Below are 20,865 nucleotides of genomic sequence, written 5' to 3'. Positions count from 1 at the left end.
TTAGAAAAGCCAGATTCTCTCCTTTCAAGCAGTCTTTTTAAGCAGCAGAAATCTTGATCTCCAATGGTTTTTTAATAACTTGTTTTTTATTTTTATTTTTTATTTTGGAGCGATAACCACTGCTGTTGAGTGTTAAAAAGAAGTCATAACGAAAACAATTTTCCTCAGCAACAACTTGAAGCTGTGAAGCCACTGGATTTTGTTTCTTCCAAAATGTGGCATGTTGCACAATCTTGTAGTTGCATTGGCTTCAACTAGAGTGAAGCCGAGTGAAGAGACAACATCTGTCTGATTTTGTAAACATGGGGTCTTGAGATGGGATTTTTTTTTTTTTTAGTTAATTTAGCATCGTCTTGGTTATAGGTGGAAACTGTGTATCTTGTCTGTTCCACACACACACACACACACATATATATATATATATATATATATATATATATATATATATATATATATATATATATATATATATATATATATATATATATATATATATATATATATATATCTTTCTTTTTTTCTTTTCATAAACAATGGACCCCCACCTATAAGCTTTCTTTTTTGCTTCTTTGGGGGATCCATTTCACTGTACCAATGTTGTATTTCTGTACCCCTGCTGTATTACAGATTGTGTTGGTAGTGGTATTTGTGAATAAACTCAATATAATCACAATAATCACATGGGATGCACTGAATCTGCTCATCCATCCAATTCAAAGGGAAGAAGTAAAAATAAATCAGACTTTGATTTATTGGACATAATTTATTCTGCTAAATAATTTATTTCTTAAAGGATTAGTTCACTTTCAAATGAAAATTACCCCAAGCTTTACTCAAGCCATCCTAGGTGTATATGAATTTCTTCTTTCTGATGAACACAATCGGAGATATATTAATAAATATACTGACGCATTCAAGCTATATAATGGCAGTGAGCGGGATCAACGAGTATGAGCTGAAGAAAGTGCTTCCATCCACATCCATCCATCATAAATATATTCCACACAGCTCCGGGGGGTTAATAAAGGCCTTCTGAAGCGAAGCAATGCATTTGTGTAAAAAAAAAAAAAAATCCATTTTTAACCAGTTATGAAGTAAAATATCTAGCTTCCGCCAGACCGCTTTCCATATTCAACGTACAAAGAAAGTGTAAAACTCTCGCAGTTCAAAAAGCTTACGCTACGTCCTACGCCTTCCCTATACAACTTACAGAAAAGGCTTAACTGACGCGACAACAGTTCTGTTTTTTTGTTTTTGTAATTTGCCATTATAAAGCTTGGTTGTGTTATTATATCTCCGATTGTGTTCATCAGAAAGAAGAAAGTCATATACAGGATGGCTTTAGAGTGAGTAAAACTTGGGGTAATTTTCATTTGAAAGTGAACTAATCCTTTAATGTTTAAATTAAGTGGGAAAGGCGAGATATCAGATTCCTTTGAGAACGGATCAGACCCATTTAACAAAATTAGATATTAGATAAGAGTCATTCTTGAGTTCCTCAGAAGTATTTTTGCAGAATTTAGACATTGATACACAAAAATAAAGGTTTTAAAAGGGGGTTTTCACAGATAGAAGAACCCAAAGAACCTTTCAGTGATCAGTTCTTAAAATAACCATTTTTGGTGTTGCATTTGGTCCCATTCTTTCCTGATATAGGTTTCCAGCTGCTGAAGAGTTTGTGGTTGTCTTTTGTTTTAATGATGCCAATTCAGCACCCAGACTCTTCTACGGCCTTCCCTGAAATAGACATCATCTGGAGGGGAGCATATGTTGCTCTAAAACCTTTATATACCTTTCAGCATTCATTGTGCCTTCCAAAACATCCAAATGCACTTATGCACCCCCATTCCATCAGAGATGCTGGCTTTTGAATTGAACGCTGATAACACGCTGGAAGGTCTCCCTCCTCTTTAGCCCGGAGGACACAACGTCCGTGATTTCCAACAAGAATGTCAAATTTGGACTCGTCTGACCATAGAACACTTTTCCACTTTGAAGCAGTCCATTTTAAATGAGCCTTGGCCCACAGGATATGACTGCGCTTCTGGACCATGTTCACATATGGCTTCCTTTCTGCATGATAGAGCTTTAGTTGGCATCTGCAGATGGCACGGCGGATTGTGTTTACTGACAGTGGTTTCTGGAAGTATTCCTGGGCCCATTTAGTAATGTCATTGACACAATCATGCTGATGAGTGATGCAGAGTCATCTGAGGGCCCGAAGACCACGGGCATCCAATAAAGGTCTTCGACCTTGTCCCTTTTGCACAGAGATTTCTCCCGTTTCTCTTAATCTTTCGATGATGTTATGCACCATAGATGATGAGATTTGCAAAGCCTTTGTAATTCTTTTACAGATTGGAGAGCCTCTGCCCATATTTACTTCTGAGAGACTCTGCCTCTCTAAGAAATCAAATAATCAAATTTGAAATGAGCTCATTTAGTGGATAAAAGTATAAAATGTTTCCCTTTAAACAGTTATGTTATCTATGTTCTATTGTGAATAAAATATTGGCTCATGTGATCTGAAAGTCTTTAAGTTTTCATTTTATTCAAATTTAAAAAACTTCCCAACATTTCCGGAATTGGGTTGTAATAAATATGAATTATTTTTAAATGAAACCAATGATTTTGTCATTTCCCTGCTGGACTTTAGGAAATTTAAGCTAACCTCATAAAAATGAGCACAATAATAAGTTGCACTGAACCCCGTCATCTTTAGCCATAACAATTTGGGGTCCACCCTTAAGAGACATCATTAACCAGAAGTGAAATCATTCAGCTGTTTAAACAATGAGGTGCAGAAACAGGCGAATAATATCATTATTTATTTATTGTGCAATATTTATTGAGGGTGATGACTTTTGTGCTCAACAGCTGAACAAAAAATTGTTTTTTTTTTTTTTTTTTTTAATTCAAAAATGAGTAAATACGCAAATATGGTATAATAAGTGCAGCTATTTTATCCAAATTGGGATATGGATTTTTTTGGAAGTCATTGCAAAAGGACTCCTGATGGTGGCAGACTGGTGGCAAAGAGCCATGATATAAATACAAGCCCTAGTGAAGTAAATCTGTTCTTCTGTCAATTTGCTAATATTTAACTTAAAGGGATAGTTCACCCAAAAATAAAAATTCTGTCATAATTTACTCACCCTCAAGTTGTTCCAAACCTGTATGAGTTTAATTCTTCTGTTGAACACAAAAGAAGATATTTTAAAGCATGTTGGTAACCAGACAGTTGACGGTACCCATAATAATTTTCCCCCCATGGATGTCAATGGGGCCATCAACTGTTTGATTACCAACATTCTTTTAAAATCTTTTGTGTTCAACAGAAGAAAGAAACTCATACAGGTTTGGAACAACATGAGTGTGATTAAATAATGACAGATTTTTTTTGGGGTGAACCATAAGCTTAAAATAAATATGACAATTTTTTTATATATATTTTGTTTAAATTTTGTAATTATGTAATGTGCACATAAGCGATAGTTAGCGGTTGTAGGCTATGCTTTTTAATTATATTCAGACAACTTAAGTTGTGTCTATTATCCAAAATGGGATAAAAAAGTCTCCATTTCAGAAGAAAAAAAATGAAATTAATTGTCCGACTAATGCATAAAGTGGGAAATGTGTTTTGTTGGAGGTAAAAGGGCGCCTATTTGCTTAATGTTGTGCGTTACTCAGAAAATTACATGATTTATTTATGCATTTTTAAATATTAAGTTGAAACATTAACCCATAAAAATTGTATAGGGAAGAAGACAGCCTAGTAACAGCAGGTCAAGACATGGAGGCAGGAACATGAACCTTAAATCACACATGATTCTCTTGATGTCAATGTGCAAGCATTAATAACCATCAGTCACAATACATGCGCCAGAATCCTCTAATAATTACCGATGGTGTAGAAACTGAACCGCTAGAGGTCCCGCCCACTCGTGCGCTCGTGCAACCGGAGACTTCACGGAGGGTTCCGCTGCTGTCAGACTCTTGCTCAACGCTTGCCAGACTTGGATAAGAGTGGACGGAGGGACTTGGGGCCGGAGAAGGGATTCACGAGCTGATTTTTTTTGGGAGACACATTCGCCAGTGGATTGTGATCATTCTGTAAGGTAAATAAGTCTGCTGATGCATGCTCGCTCATTTAAATGATGACTTTGCCCTGGCGACCGTGGAAGCCACCCTTCTCCCGTTATATGAACCTTATAATGTGCTTCACTGGAAGCCGTTTGCATATGAAGCATCTTTAGAGTTTGGTGTTGTCATATAGGTTAGAGATCTTTATATTAATGTGTGTATTGCTTTATTTATTTATGTATTTATTTTGTGCTCGTGTTCTATAAGGGAGCACTTCTATATCAAATATGACACAGGGAAGCTGCTTTAAAGCCCACCGGAGTTCGTCACACTCGATAGATGCGAAACATCAGGCGATGTTGCATAAATTCATCCCCCAAATTATTGCGCTCTTCTGCAATGTATTATTATATCATCTTGATATTATAATGTTACCGGGTTTTGCATGTTCAACCTCCAATCTAAACTTTGAGCTCACGTTAGTTCAGTGCAGATACACTGAGACGTGTCGAGCTAATGCAAGATCATTCCGTCGTTTAGCTATATGATTGTTAAATTGGCAAAATGTAAGTTTGTCTAATATGATCCGAGACTCGTGAAACCGGTTTCACGCGCATGACCTAACTCCTTTTGATGCCCGTAGACCGCAGAAATATTGCGTAAAATCATTATCGCGTTTGAACTGTGCGAGAGCTTTTATAACATATAACGTAAAAACCTGCTCAACTAAAAACCGTACGAATTTACGCTGAATTGTTAGCATGTATGCGACGGTAGACATCCGGGTTCGATTCCTATGATAAATAGTTAGTTTATCATTGTAACAAATCATAATAAATGTAACATTTTTGCTTGATTCAGTTTTAGTTAGTGATATCACTTTATTCGATAGCACACATATTTGATGTGCATGTTTTCATCTGGAAGATGTAACCTATTTTTTAGTGTTTGCTCATCTGCAATAGGTCTGTAAGACGTTTTTCTGTCAGATGTTGAATAGACATTTAGAAAATGTCTTTAAGATGTTTATGATTTAGAATGTATGTCAAATAGATTTTTAAAAGATGTTTATCAGATGTTTGTACACAACAGATGTTTTCCAGATTAATCTCTCTTTAAAAGACATCTTGGAGAGTATTTGTGCTACGTTGATTTCTGTGGCAACGTGAAGACGGAAATCCGCGGTAAACGTCTTGAGATTGGGCATCTTTCAAAAATCATTTTTGAAACACTAATGAAAATTTTGATAAAGAAAAAAATCATATGTCAGTGCAATAATTTTACAAATCTGTGTAAGATACAAATACACTGTGTAAAATACCTACAGTAGGCCTACTAATATTTTTTGTGACTGCGATTATCAACAATTTTGAACTACTGCACCTAACAAAGATTCACAAATGCAGATGTTGTGATTGTGATTGACTGTGTTCTGTTTTTGTTGGAGTTAGAGTAGTTTAAATATGATCCAAAGTGAAACTGAAATCACCCCTCAAACATTAAACCGCTTCTAAACTCAAGCCCCGTTCACACTGGCAGTGAATACATAAATAAAGTTGCTGTGCTGTTTTGTTTTCGTTTTTGATTGTGGTATCCAGTTGTATCAGTTGTATCAGCCTATATCAGCCCTGATATGCTTCAGGCGAAATTGAAGAATGAACTGGTGTGATGTTGTTTCGAACAAAATCAGGCCAAAACAAAGTTTTTATTGGAGTTTGTTTCAGGAATTTGAATTAGCTTGCCAAAGCGAACTTTCCCGAATAATTTGCTCCAGTTAACTAACATTGGTCTGTGGTGATCGCATGGCTCCGCTTTCTTTGACATGGAAATCTCTGGTTTATTTCTTCTGTTCAGTCTGTCGAGGTCAGATGCAAGTAGAGAAACTGGAAAGCTGCTTTATAATATAAATTGATGTTGGAATTCTAATTGAAAGCAAGACTAACACTGTTTTTATGTTTAATGCTATTTGCTCTAAAGCAGTATATTGTACAAAGTGGTATATAGGCCTAAATAAACAAGATGTGACTTGACTGCAAAGTTCCAAATTGTAGAGCTTTTGCAAACATCCACATGGCTATGATCGTATGTTTTTCATGCTGTTTATTCACCGCTCTCATTTTTGTTGTGTTTATTTTGTTATTGATAGGAAAGCATGCAGCGCATATTTACATATTCATCTAATCAGCACTCTCAGCAGAGTTGGTGACGTCAGGATGTTACCTATCCCTATTAGCACACATACATATCTCACAGATGTCTATTTGATGTGTGTGTGTTTACATCTGGAGGATGTATTTTTTTAGTGTTTGCTCATCTGCAATACGTCTATAGGACGTTTCCTGTCAAATGTCAAATAGACGTTTAGAGGATGTCTTTAAGATGTTTATGATTTAGAATGTTTGTAAACTGACATCTTTAAGACGTCTATCAGATGTTTGTACACAGCAGATGCTTTCCAGATGAAGTGATGTACAGATGTCTTGCAGATGTACGTGTGCTATCTGGGAACAGTATACAGCTGAAAAGGTATTTTGAACAACTTTTTACCCCCAAGCGAAGAATCAACAAGAACTTTGCCCTGAGTATATTATGGCCTTAATGGTAGCTGGGTAGCCTCACTGCCAAAAAAGAATGAAAATGAATGGCTATGTCCAAATTCACGTACCCTCTGAGTAGGTAGTTCTTATAAGTAAGTAATTACTTCGCAACCATTATGACTGTATGATCTATATAGTATGATTGTAATCCAGATGTACTACATTTGTCATGTTGTCATTGTCATGTGACCTAACCACGTAAGTTGCATTGCTTCAATAGCTGGGTTTCCATCGAAACGTAAAGCAAATCTTTTCAAAGTTTGCAAAAAAACGAAAAAAAAGAAAGAATGCAAATTAGCTGCGTTTCCATCAAGTTGTTCGAGCAGATGATGGTTGTATGGTAACCTAGTACCAGCAGTAAATAAAACACTGTGACTATTTGTTCATGATGGGTTCGCCTAAACACTTATGAATTAGAAAACAATAAACGAGAGCCGCCTGAACTCTTCTCAACTTTATTAAGTGTCACACACATGGGAGAGGACAACAGCGAAAAACCTGCGACACTCCAGTACAAAAGTGTGCATGACCCTTGCACCCTTGCCTATCTACGGCAAGCCCCAAAGGGAAAATGCATTGCACACGCATATACAGTGTGTTCCAGTACATCCAGAATGAATGCATCATAACAGAATCAAACATAAATGTATAAGATGTCTGTTACAACACCATCTGCGTATTACAAACCCGATTCCAAAAAAGTTGGGACACTGTACAAATTGTGAATAAAAAAGGAATGCAGCAATTTACGAATCTCATAAACTTATATTTTATTCACAATAGAATATAGATAACATATCAGATGCTGAAAGTGAGACATTTTGAAATGTCATGCCAATATTGTCTTATTTTAGATTTCATGAGAGCTACACATTCCAAAAAAATTGGGACAGGTAGCAATAAGAGGCCGGAAAAGTTAAATGTACATATAAGGAACAGCTGGAGGACTAATTTGCAACTTATTAGGTCAATTGGCAACATGATTGTGTATAAAAAGAGCCTCTCAGAGTGGCAGTGTCTCTTAGAAGTCAAGATGGGCAGAGGATCACCAATTCCCCCAATGCTGTGGCGAAAAATAGTGGAGCAATATCAGAAAGGAGTTTCTCATAGAAAAATTGCAAAGAGTTATCATCATCTACAGTGCATAATATCATCCAAAGATTCAGAGTATCTGGAACAATCTCTGTGCGTAAGGATCAAGCTTACACATCTGGAAAGGCACCATCAATGCTGAAAGGTATATCCAAGTTCTAGAACAACATATTCTCCCTTCCAGATGTCGTCTCTTTCAGGGAAGACCTTGCATTTTCCAACATGACAATGCCAGACCACATACTGCATCAATTACAACATCATGGCTGCGTAGAAGAAGGATCCGGGTACTGAAATGGCCAGCTTGCAGTACAGATCTTTCACCCATAGAAAACATTTGGCACATCATAAAGAGGAAGATGCAACAAAGAAGACATAAGACAGTTGAGCAGACTGTTAGAAAAAGAAGGGATGCCACACAGTGGTAAACATGGCCTTGTCCCAACTTTTTTGAGATGTGTTGATGCCATAAAATTTAAAATCAACTTATTTTCCCCCTAAAATTATACATTTTTTCAGTTTAAACATTTGATATGTCATCTATGTCGTATTCTGAATAAAATATTGAAATTGGAAACTTCCACATCATTGCATTCTGTTTTTATTCACAATTTGTACAGTGTCCCAACTTTTTTGGAATTGGGTTTGTAGTTACGTGGGTTTAATGCTCACTACGTCAGAATTTATTTGGCAAACTATTTGCGGAAGTATCTGGATTTTGCCATGTTTGCACCACAGGAACAAGGAACGATTTTAGTTCTATGAACTCCTTTTGGGTGAACTAAATTAGCTCCTATTTCAGAGTAGGGTCTATTTCAGAGTAGCTGCCTTCATGCGCTGTCGGAAATTCGATAATTCCCACTTCTGAAGTCGCAATTACAAGCAAATTGCATTCAGCTTTCGAAATGGAAGGTCGTTCATGTGCAGTTTTTACATAGGATACTTGTATTTACGATAATTCTGAGAGCACGTGAATGCAACATAAACCAGCACTATAGGAACTACCAGTGCCATTTTTAAAAAGGCATGTACACATACAGATTATAGCCTATATATTTACTCCAAAAACTAACTCTATTAACATGGAAAACAATGATAGATGGACCTCTCGAGTTAAGGAGAAAATCCAGCGCTCACTTCAGAGTTCCTACTGGCGGTGCAAATGCAACCAGGAAAAAAGCCTTAGGGGAACAATTAGTTCTCGGGGAACCACCCTGGTGGTTATTTCCTAGAACTACCCAGTGCAAAAGCCCCTATAGCCACTGCCATTCACAAATCCTGTGGCCTAAAGGGATATTAAATTGTCCATTGAATGCGCACTTCGGAATCTCAGTGGAAGTACTAAGTCATTCAGGTACTTTTCACCTGCTGTTTTATGAATACTGTGAATTCGGACATACTAGTCTTTCACATACTTTTTTTTCGCATACTATATAGTAGAGTAGAATGCATATTCGGATGCAGCCATCCGGACACTTTGTTGCCCTAGTAACTGTAATGAACATGACTACTGCTAAGATGTAGTGCCTTGCAGGACTTCAGGTCGCTTTGTTGCTGCAAGTCATTGATGGTGTGAACGGGGGTTTAGAGGTCTGGTTTGTATCAAGACAAACCTTTCAGTGCATGCTTTAGTAATGTGCAGTTGTTTATTATCAGCAACGTTTCAACATGAACTCAATCGCAATCTCAAGTTCAATCTCAAACTGATGGGTGGGTTTTGTGGCATTCTGACTGACACACAGCTTAATTGTATCTACTCGCAGCAAGTGCACAGACATCCCAGATGCCAGTGTTGCTTTCCAAGCTTGGATTTCTTATTTGTTAAAGGGGGAACATTTGCCATGGATGCCCCTGGAAATTCAGACGGGTCGATTGATACTTCTGGCCAAGCTTGAGTTTAGAGCCAATTTACTAGACGGCTTCTTCACGTAAAATGATATCAGCCTAATGTGTAAAAAAAACAAAAACATTTGTTATTCTAGAAGAACTGATCAACAATTACAAATTTGGTTAATATCAAAACAACCAGTCAGATGCTAATTAATTTTAAACAATGATGCAGTGGGCTGTATTTCTGATTATATGATGATTCACAATTATAGGGGTGAATGCAAATTACAAAAATGATTCAATCAGTGCTGTTTTATGAACTTATATGACAAATGAATTTACGAATATGCCCAAGCATGTTCATGCAGCATTAACTAGAAAACAACAGGACACTCTATAATGTCAATGATTCCAGTGCTATGGGCCATATAGGCGACCCAACATTGATTTCTCACAGCAGTTGTTTACGAGACTGACTTTATTCCACTTCCTATTGTTGGCAGACTGAAGTATGTTAAGGATTTTTTCATATTTAGATTGACGAAAATGTTCTTAATTAAAAAATATAGGATTTATTTACAGTATTTTACCACTGCATTATCATTATACATGCAAATGTCTCTAATCCCACGTGAAAACTAATGTAGACTGCATATGCAATTAGTCGGTTTATCATAGATATTTAAACCACAACAAATCCATTCTCAAAATCCTGTTAAACTAATCCTTATTAATGATGAAAGGGTTATGTTGAGTTCTAATGAATGAATGCACAGAGAGCTACAGACAGTGAGCTATATTATTATGTTGTTTGCCCTCTGAATTCACCTTTATACTCTCAGTCATAGCTCACATCTGGTGTGATGGAAATATAGCTATGCCCCTTCAGCCCTTCACTGAGACACCTGCTGCTTTTTACAGCCAGAGCTTGACAGAGTCTTCTGCCGTGGCATCCCTTTGGCACTGGTGGCAGTGGAAACCTGCCCTGCTGTTCTGGTTCTGTCTGCATTTATTTTCTTTCCAAGACTCAGATGGCAGAAAATAGCAATTAGAATAATTCTCTGACAGAAAATAAACCTCTGAAATTTTCTGTTGTTTTCTCTTTGAAAAGAAACCTTTGTTTCACTATTCTGCTGTTCTTGAGAGCAAGAAATGGTTATGAATATTGCAACTTTGCAGTTGCATAATCAAAAAAAGAATATTAAGTTGGAAATAATATAGGGTGGAACTTACATGTTGGGATTTCATTGCATTGAAAGATATTTGGCTGTGAAATTAGGGCATTTATTATGAAAGTAGGGAAATCAGTAGGACAGTGGACAATAGTGAACATCCTTCTGTAGTTTCCAGAATCATTTTGTTTACACATTTAAATAACTGTCACCCCCTTTTTGAGGAAAGATGTAAAAACGCACTATCCAAACTTAAATGGTTGTAATTCATGAAGGCTTCGGAATACAAACCTGAGGTTGGTCTCTTTTTAAAGAAGACACTTAGCAGATTATTGATGAAGTGAAAGTGTAAAAAAGTTATATAAATTTAAGTTTACTGCAAAGCAAATGTACTGAACTAAACATTTATTTTATACAAAACACTTTTTCCCCCCCAAAAAATAATTTTACTCTAAAATTGCTGTAAAATATGTCTAACCAAGTTGTGTTCCAAATTTGAAGGGCCCTATTTTAACAAAATAAGCGCATGGTCTAAAGCGCACAGAGCAAGTGCACTTAGGGCGTGTCCAAATCCACTTTTGCTAGTTTAAGGATGGGAAAAATGGTTTAAAAGTTTGTCCCTATTCTCTTGATGAGTAATGGGTGTGTTTTGGGCGTGATAAACCAATCATCTTCCATTCCCTTTAAAAGCCAGTTGCGCTCGCATCATGGCGGATTCTCTATTTACATGGCGGAATTTGCTAGCGGAAAAATTGAACGCTTTTCTACTAGCGAAGAAACTGATCTGTTCGTGCTCGAGGTTATAGTATGCGAGCAGACCATCTACGGGACAAGAAGTCTATGGGACAAGACGGCATTGACTTTAGATCTGGTTTCAGGCGGTCAATAGCGCAATCTATTTCAGTTACCTTAAAATAGCATTGCGCCAACAATGCACTTCAATACACCTCGTTTTCAGACCAGTACGCCTACGGGCATGCAAAAACACTTGCTTCACGCATGGTACCGCATTGCTCCGGGTGTATGATAGGGCCCGATGTCACAAAAATTTAAGTTCCTATGAAATGTTGTTTAGGCGTAATACCAAAAACAGCCACCGGGTGACACCCACATTCCATTTTTTTTTTTTTTTTTGTTCTCCTGGAACAAATGAATATATTTCTGTCACAATATCAGTCACTAAATATGTAACTTTGAGTCTCAGACCTTTCCGAAGTTTTGATTATAAAATTAAATCTGTAATATGAAACACGACAATGCCCATTAGGGGGAGGAGCCAGCTGAAAGGAATTAAAGTATCGTTTCCATGTCCAATTTCAAAACTGTTTTCATAGGATGAATTTTGAGTGTTTAAACTTTCGCATAATACCTAATTCAAAATATGTGATAGGGAAAAAAGGCACTAAAAAAGAACGTCACGCACTGGTGACAGTTAAGGGGTTAAATTTATGCTTTCATTCAGAGTGTCATTGAGAGTTATAGTTTATTCTCTTCGAGCTGATAAAAGAGGAAGGAAGGAGAAGGTTGGCACGCTGCATTAGACATAATGTCAGTGCACGGAGATTGCTGCCCCTTTATTTATTCTTGACCTCTCATATTTATTGCATGAGTGCATGTGTGTATTAGCAGTGATAATCAACGCACATACATAGCTAATTTTATGTGTGTTCATCACACAACCTGACCAGTTTGAGTCTAGCTTACATCATTTCCTGATATCATTCAACTTTCTTTCCCTTTATTAAAATGGAAATTAAATTAATTTCCATTTAAATTAATTAAAGTGGAAATATTTTCAGTATTTAGCATAACACACTGAGTGTATGTTTGTTGTATGTGAATGCTGTTATTTATGTTTTGCTTGTATTATGGACACCTGGCTGTTACTGTCCGTGATCATCCAAACACTGACATACTGATGAATTTCTGCTCTAGTTTTCTGGTAGACATCCAGCAATAGCAGAGCATCAGTCTGGTCCACAGCATCCACTGATTTCTGACATGTCTGTTCTATACTACTACTACTACTTATATATATATATATATATATATATATATATATATATATATATATATATATATATATATAATATAGCACCGCTTTTTACCCGGGGTTATGAAACCCTGTTACTGACTAGGGTTAGCAGCGCTTTTGCAGTGTTAACTCCGCATTGTGGTGCTAAACTTGTACAGTGTGAAACAATGCGGTGTTAGAATGTTACGCTAGACCAGGGGTGGCTAGTGTCGATCCTGGAGAGCCTCAAACCTGCAGAGTTTAGCTCCAACCCTAATCAAATACACCTGAACAAGCTAATCAAGGTCTGAAGGGTAGCTAAAGAGCTATAAGCAGGTGAGTTTTTATCAGGGTTGGAGCTAAACTCTGCAGGACTAAGGCTCTCCAGGACTGGAGTTCACCACCCCTGTGCTAGACGCTTAGCAACAGACAACAATCGTGTACTCGTATTGTCTGCTTTGGACAGTCATGGAAACACAGTGCGCTGTATATAAACAGTAAATTCAGCATTTGTGAGGAAAAACATCAAATGCTGACAGAAAACATGGCAATTTGAGTGAAAAAGAGACCACTTCATTCTTACCTTTTATAGTCCAAAATGCCCATTCAGTAAACTCGATAGTACAGTCAGCAATACGCGTAAACAGGTCGCATGCTGCGTTTATCCAATCAATGACAGACACAGAAAATATGTAAATAAGTACATTAACTCAGGGTTTAGGAATGTACAATGTGAAACGTCAGCTTATTTGTTAACCCTAGGTAGATTACGAACTGTGTTTTAAAATGTGAAGCAAGATAACCAGAGTTAACTAATGTGTAAACTCTGTGACTATATTCGGACAGGATTAGTTTTACATGGGGAGGTGGGCGTAAAGTAATTACTGCCAGAGCTTCCCAGTGATTTTAGTCCCGTCCGAATGTGCCATCTCGGACAATGTCAGTAAAGATTACGGCGACTTTTACCTTCTGTAAAAAGGTCCGGAAAAATTACCTCAGGTAATACTAATCCCGTTCGAATAGACCCGCTGTAAATATGTACGGTAAAATTCCGTCATTTCCTGTTTAAAAGTAGTTTTCTGTGCATTTTTCAAGCATGGAAGCACTTGAAGAAACAATTCATTCGTGTTGTAGGTGGCGGGACAAATCTGTGGCAAACCTTAAAGGAACACTCCACTTTTTTTGAAAATAGGCTCATTGTCCAACTCCCCTAGAGTTAAACAGTTGAGTTTTACCGTTTTCAAATCCATTCAGCCGATCTCCGGTTCTGGCGGTACCACTTTTAGCATAGCTTAGCATAGTTCATTGAATCTGATTAGACCGTTAGCATCGCGCTTAAAAATGACCAAAGAGTTTTGATATTTTTCCTATTTAAAACTTGACTCTTCTGTAGTTAAATCGTGTACTAAGACCGACAGAAAATGAAAATTTGCGATTTTCTAGGCTGATATGTCTAGGAACTATACTCTCATTCAGGCGTAATAATCAAGGAACTTTGCTGCCGTATCATGGCTGCAGCAGGCGCAATGATATTACGCAGCGTCTCTCACAAACGTCTCCATGGTTGCAAGGCACGTTCCCTGTGCAAGCAGGGGCTCACGGTTGCTGCGTAATATCATTGCACTGCTGCAGCCATGGAACGGCAGCAAAGTTCCTTGAATATTACGCCTGAATGAGAGTATAGTTCCTAGCCATATCAGCCTAGAAAATCACAACTTTTTATTTTCCGTCGGTCTTAGTACACGATTTAACTACAGAAGAGTCAAGTTTTAAAAAATATCAAAACTCTTTGGTCATTTTTAAGCGCAATGCTAAAGGTCTAATCAGATTCAATGAACTATGCTAAGCTATGCTAAAAGTGGTACCGCCAGAACCGGAGATCGAAAACGGTAAAACTCAACTGTTTAACTCTAGGGGAGTTGGAAAATGAGCCTATTTTCAAAAAAAGTGGAGTGTTCCTTTAAGTATTTTCTACATAGCCTGCCATTTAGAGCAAAAAGAAGACCGAAAGCACTTGTCAGAGGCACAAAACTAATTTTATCTTTAGCTAAGTGCCTATTACCATCATAATCCAATCAGAATTTAATTAATAAATCGGACCTAACTGTTACTTATAGTTTATATATTTAGATTATATGTGTTTTCGTACATTGTATCAGGAAGCAACGTATACCCTCATGACGACAGGGAGGTGACGGCGGTACGTAAATCGAGTTACCCCTCCCACTTCTGCTAGTTTTACTGAGATGTCTTGTCCCGTGCAAATTGGCCAATTAATATTACAGACATCCTGAGGTAAAATTACTTTACTCCACCTCCCCACGTAAAACTAATCCCGTCCGAATAGGGCTTATGTGGTGTTATCAAAATGTTACTCAATTTGTTTGAGCATCCTGACTAGCTTGACGCAGTTAACCATTGGTGTGAGTTTGGGGCGGAACTATTTGTTTGTCCAGCCAATGGAAATGTGATGCTTGTGGTGCAGAAAATACTAATTACTGTTTTAATATTCTGTATACTGCATGGTTTGCAGTACGCTAATATTCTATCTCTAACATTCCTGTCGTGTTCATTTGTTTCTTCATTACTGTTCCGTTTTTGCTGTCTTTTTTCTCTGTTCCAGTGCATTCCTTGTGTTCTTGCTTTAAAAACTGTATTTTATCAGTTTAATGTCTTCCAGTTTTTTTTTTTGCTCAGAATGCATTGTGAAAACAGAGCATCTGTTGTTCAGAATATGTTTGTGAGGGGATTTGAGTGAGGTGGACAGATCTAGAGAGCACAGAGGATAAAGTATTTGTGGCAGAAAAGGAGCAAAGACAGGGACCGTATGGCTGATGATTGTCTGGCCGTATGTATGAGCTGCGTTTTGTAAGTGCCACACAAACCAAGCTATTTATATTAACGCTGGTGGTCTAAACTAGACACACCATTTACATAATGTAAAAATCTGTTCAGCTTTGGCTCATGTCCTCCTTGATGGCTGACCCAGTTTTCTGTTTGATGGCGTGGCAAAACTTGTCATTATGTGCCATGTGAATGAATTACATTCTGACCAAGTTATATTTTCTTGTAGTTTTCGCTGGGAGAGACCCCAGACGATTTCATGTGTGCATGTGTGTGATTTGAGGAAGGATGGTGCAATTACATGGCTTACACACGTACAGACTGACACACACACACTTAAGCAAGCGTACATTCACAGTTCCTGTTATCTCAGGCAATAATTCGGCCCCATTTCTTTTACCATCTTGATCGTCAGGAAAGGAAAGACAGCCCCAGAGAAGCAATGGAGGGGGAAAACATGGAGAAAGATAACCACAGGATGGAAAAAGGAATAAGAAGGTGACAATTATTGAGAATGTCAGAAAGGCAGAGAGAAAGAACAAGAGAGAGGTAGATAGCACCGCATATGAGAGAACAGTACTGAATGAATCACTCAGGAACAGGAATGAGAGATTCACGGCAGCTGCATTTTGGCAGGAAATGTATGTAGACTTATGTACTTATGTGTGACTGACAGCTACAATTGCAATCCAACAACAAACATATTCACTGTAGCCTACCTAGACTGTCATGAAAACCTGTTTCCAACTCAGAGTAAAAAATAAAGTTTTTTTTAATTTGAGACTATTTCAAATATTTGGCTTTATATTTAACAATTGCAACTTTATTTCTTTTTGTTTTATGGCTCATTATTGTAACTTTTTTTCTCACAATTTGAATTAATATCTCATTTGCTACTTTATTTCTCATAATTAATTATGAAAAAATAGCAATCACAAATTGCAATCACAAAATAATATTAAGATTCCCAAGTTGCGTTTTGCGTTCAGTATTTTTTTATCTCTCAATTGATACTTTATTTCCTACAATTTGACTTAAAGGATTAGTTCACTTTCAAATTAAAATTTCCTGATAATTTACTCACCCCCATGTCATCCAAGATGTTTGTCTTTCTTTCTTCAGTCGAAAAGAAATTAAGGTTTTTGATGAAAACATTCCAGGATTATTCTCCATATAATGGACTTAAATGTCTTCCAAATGGTTGAAGGTCAAAATTACAGTTTCAGTGCAGCTTCAAAGCGTTCTACGTGATCCCAGGCGAGAAATAAGGGTCTTATCTAGAGAAACCATCGCTCATTTGCTAAAAAAAAAAAAAAAAATGTATACATTTTAACCATAAATGCTCATCTTTAACTAGCTCTCTTCTTCTTCTTCTCTATTAGAATTCCAGCAGTGTAGACACTGCTAAGTGTATTACTGCCCTCCACAGGTCAAAGTTTGAACTAAATTGTCATATACAATATGCTAGTGCAAGTATATAACAATTAGTTCAAACTTTGACCTGTGGAGGGCCTTATAACAACTTTAATGTTATAAAGCGACATTGTGCTGCTCACGTGTTCAGCTTCGGCCAATAATGAGTCGCCGTTCAGACTTAAACAAGTAAGCCTGCACTTATGTTCACTATGTATGACAACGATTCAAATTGTCAAATAAAGTCATCGTTTTTGTTTTGTTTTTGCTCACAAAAAGTATTCTCGTCACTTCATAACATTCAGGTTGAACCACTGTAGTCATGTGGACTATTTTAACTATGTTTTCAACTGCCTTTCTGGACGTCAAAAGGTGCAATGACGTTGCTGCCTGTGTGTGGATCAGATACCCTCGGATTTCATCAAAAATATCTTAATTTGTGTTCTGAATATGAAAGAAGGTCTAATGCTGTGTTCACACCGAATGCGTCTGGGGCGTCTGGAGCGTCTGATTTACAGTACATGTAAAGTGAATGTAAACGCGCGTCTAGACATCCTGCGGCGCGAATCAAGTGACTAGTGCGGCGCGAATCGGCTGTTGACGCGTGAATAGCACGGCGCGAATTGAGCGTTCACGTGCCTGATGCGCGAATCGAGCGTCTGATGCCCTAGACGCCCAAGTTGAAAAATCTAAACTTTGGTGAATATTCACGGCGCGTTAACCAATCAGGGATTCTGCTTTGGTAGTAACGTGTTTATGACGTGATCAGCGGTGGAGACCAGAAAAAAGATAATAGTTGCTGTGTGTGGCCACCTATGATGTGTCATCATATTTTTATCGAGACAGGTGAGATGATGTGTTTATTCAGAGGATCTGTGCAGAAAGAGATGCCAATTCGCGTCTGAACACACTTTGCGAATTTGACGCGCATCTGACTTCAAAATGTTCAAGCATCCAACTAGATGCGTCTGACGCAAATTTGACGTGCGAAATGCGTTACGGGTGTGGAACGACATGACAGAAATTTCATTTTTCGGTGAACTAACCCTTTAATATCTCACAGTTGCAACTTTAGGCCCCTATTTATTATTTTACGTTTTTTGAAAAATGCAAATATTTCTTTAAATTGCATTTATTTATATATATATGTTCCTTGATTATTATATTATATATATAGGTGTATATCACAATTTCACCTTTAAATTCTGGCTATTTACAATTTGACTTTATATCTAAAAAAAAAAAAAGCTACTTTATTTCACATAATGAAATCTTTGCTTTCTGAATGATTTTTTCTGATCTTCTTTTGGATGATTCAAATATGCTGTATTTTTATATTTCATCTAATAATGACTTTTCACTGAGGAATATCCTATTTCACTCTGAAATACATAAAATGAAATGCATTTTTATTGAATTAGAGCCCAAAGTAAATCCTAGATCATTGTACAAACTATTATTCAATGTGCAAAATGGACTATAATTAAAAGAAATTCCAATGAATTTGAACCAGTGCAGTGAGACTTATCCTTTGAGGTTTTGACGTATTAAAGTCTTCTCTATTATGCCTTGAGCAATGTATTTAAAAAAAAAACCCAGATTGTGGAAGAGTGTTCTGTGATGATTAGCTTTAACCAGAGGGCGTCTGTTTGCTATAATCTTTTAATGGCCAATGCACTGGCGTATGGAATAATTTCATAAATGTTTGAGAATCACTGAAATCACTGTGTTTTTGCATGTACATTAGCATGTTTCCAGGAGAGTGATCTGCATAAAAATGTGGTGGTATTTGCTGCGTACAGAGTCTTCACGCCTTTGAAGGAGATACTGAAAGAGCTGTCTGTCCAAATTACCATCTCTGTCTGTTCCTGTCACTGTCTCATCTTCTTATCAACCCTAAACGTGCATATATGCATTTCTTCCTAATGTATCATCTTGTGAAAACAAGGGATGGTCGATTATGCTGAATATCTGTCTTTTACACTTCAGAATGGTTATACATTCTGTGCAGATGGCATGTCAAGTTAGAAACAGTTCCACTTTTGACTAGTCCATTTTGAAAATGTGTAGTTTTGCACATCCCTAGTGAAAACTCTCTCATGTCATCCTCTCTCATGTTTTTTGTAGCGTCTCTACATTCCAAAACTCACTCCACCGTTGTTGCACTCCTCCTTCCTCTACTTTTCTGTCTCAGTGCATCAAAGTGCCAATTTGAAGTGCCTTTTTCGGTATGGCAGCCGCTGCCTCAGTGACTGTGAAGCTGGCAAGACCAGCGCAGTCAGACAACATGGCTGGCACCGTATGCCAACAGACGAGAGCAGCATGCTCTGCAGAAGGACAGATAATGAATGCTATTGTCCTTACTAACTTTCATTTAAGCAAATAAAATGCATCATCCATCCAGTGATTAAAATGATGCCAAAAAATAGCAACTTAATTGTCCTCATCGTGGGGAACGCATAATGATAATACCAGTGACCTCTATTATGTCAATAACTGCATCAATAACTCTTTTATGTCAATAATCTGCATCAACATGCATTGAAGACATGGTTAAAGACATTCAATACAAGTTAAAGGGACAGTTCACCCAAAAACTCACCCTCATGTTGTTCCAAACCCATAAGACATTTGTTCATCTTTTGAACACAAATGAAGATCTTTTTAATGTAATTGGAGAGCTTTCTGTCCTTCCATTGACAGCCTATGCAACTACCACTTTCACAACACGCATGCATCGCGGTGCTCTCATGAATGCGCATTGGAGATTAATATTTTGTAAAAAAAGTGGTAAATAGTTTTTTTAGGGAAACATATCACTCGCGTTGTTTCATAAAATTGAGGTTAAACCACTGGAGTCACATGGATTACTTTTATTACTTTTATCTCTCAGGGGCTTAAAGGATTAGTTCACTTTCAAATAAAAATTTCCTGATAATTTACTCACCCCCATGTCATCCAAGATGTCCATGTTCTTCTTTCTTCAGTCGAAAAGAAATTAAGGTTTTTGATGAAAACATTCCAGGATTATTCTCCTTATAGCGGACTTCAATGGGCACCAAACGGTTGAAGGTCAAAATTACAGTTTCAGTGCAGCATCAAAGGGCTTTAAACGAACCCAGACAAGGAATAAGGGTCTTATCTAGCCAAACGATAGGCCTTCCCTATTCAACTTACGGAACGAACGCGGCGCCAGTTCTGTTTTTTCCATAAGTTTAATAGGGAAGTTGTAGGACTTTTAGCGTAAGCTTTTTGAAGAATACGGAAGGCAGTCTGGCGGATGCACTTGCGAGGCGATCATTTGTGTTTATAAAGCATATACATTTTTTTACATTTTTTTTTAAGGAAAATGACAGATCGTTTCACTAGATAAGACCCTTATTCTTCATTTGGTGTAGTTTAAAGCCCTTTGAAGCTGCTGAAACTGTAATTTTGACCTTCAACCGTTTGGTGCCCATTGAAGTCCGCTATAAGGAGAATAATCCTGGAATGTTTTCATCAAAAACCTTAATTTCTTTTCGACTGAAGAAAGAAGGACATGGACATCTTGGATGACATGGGGGTGAGTAAATTATCAGGAAATTTTTATTTGAAAGTGGACTAATCCTTTAAGAGTGGTAGTTGTGTACGCTGTCAATGGAGGGAGTTATGTCAATGTTCAGAAGATGAATGAAAGTCTTATGTGTTTGGAACGCAGCATTTGTTGTATGATGTTTATTACCACAGAGAGTGATTTAGTCTCATGCTTCAGGTATGTTGACGTGCACTAATTTCCATCAATCTGAATGAATCCAATCCGATTTCAGATTCTGAAAGTTCT

General features: G+C 37.3%; 1 protein-coding gene across 1 annotated transcript in view; it reads left to right on the top strand.

Moving 5' to 3' along the window:
* The first annotated feature begins 4,005 nt into the window (after nt 1–4,005).
* The window catches only part of jupb (junction plakoglobin b), a 98,979-nt gene continuing 82,119 nt past the window's right edge, over nt 4,006–20,865 (top strand). The window contains exon 1 of the mRNA XM_067411198.1: nt 4,006–4,118. The gene's annotated coding sequence lies outside the window, so the exon portion shown is untranslated. The remainder of the gene's footprint in view (nt 4,119–20,865) is intronic.

Source organism: Chanodichthys erythropterus, chromosome 15, assembly GCF_024489055.1.
Source record: "Chanodichthys erythropterus isolate Z2021 chromosome 15, ASM2448905v1, whole genome shotgun sequence".
Taxonomy (NCBI): Eukaryota; Metazoa; Chordata; class Actinopteri; order Cypriniformes; family Xenocyprididae; genus Chanodichthys; species Chanodichthys erythropterus.
This window is presented reverse-complemented; position numbering and strand designations above follow the sequence as displayed.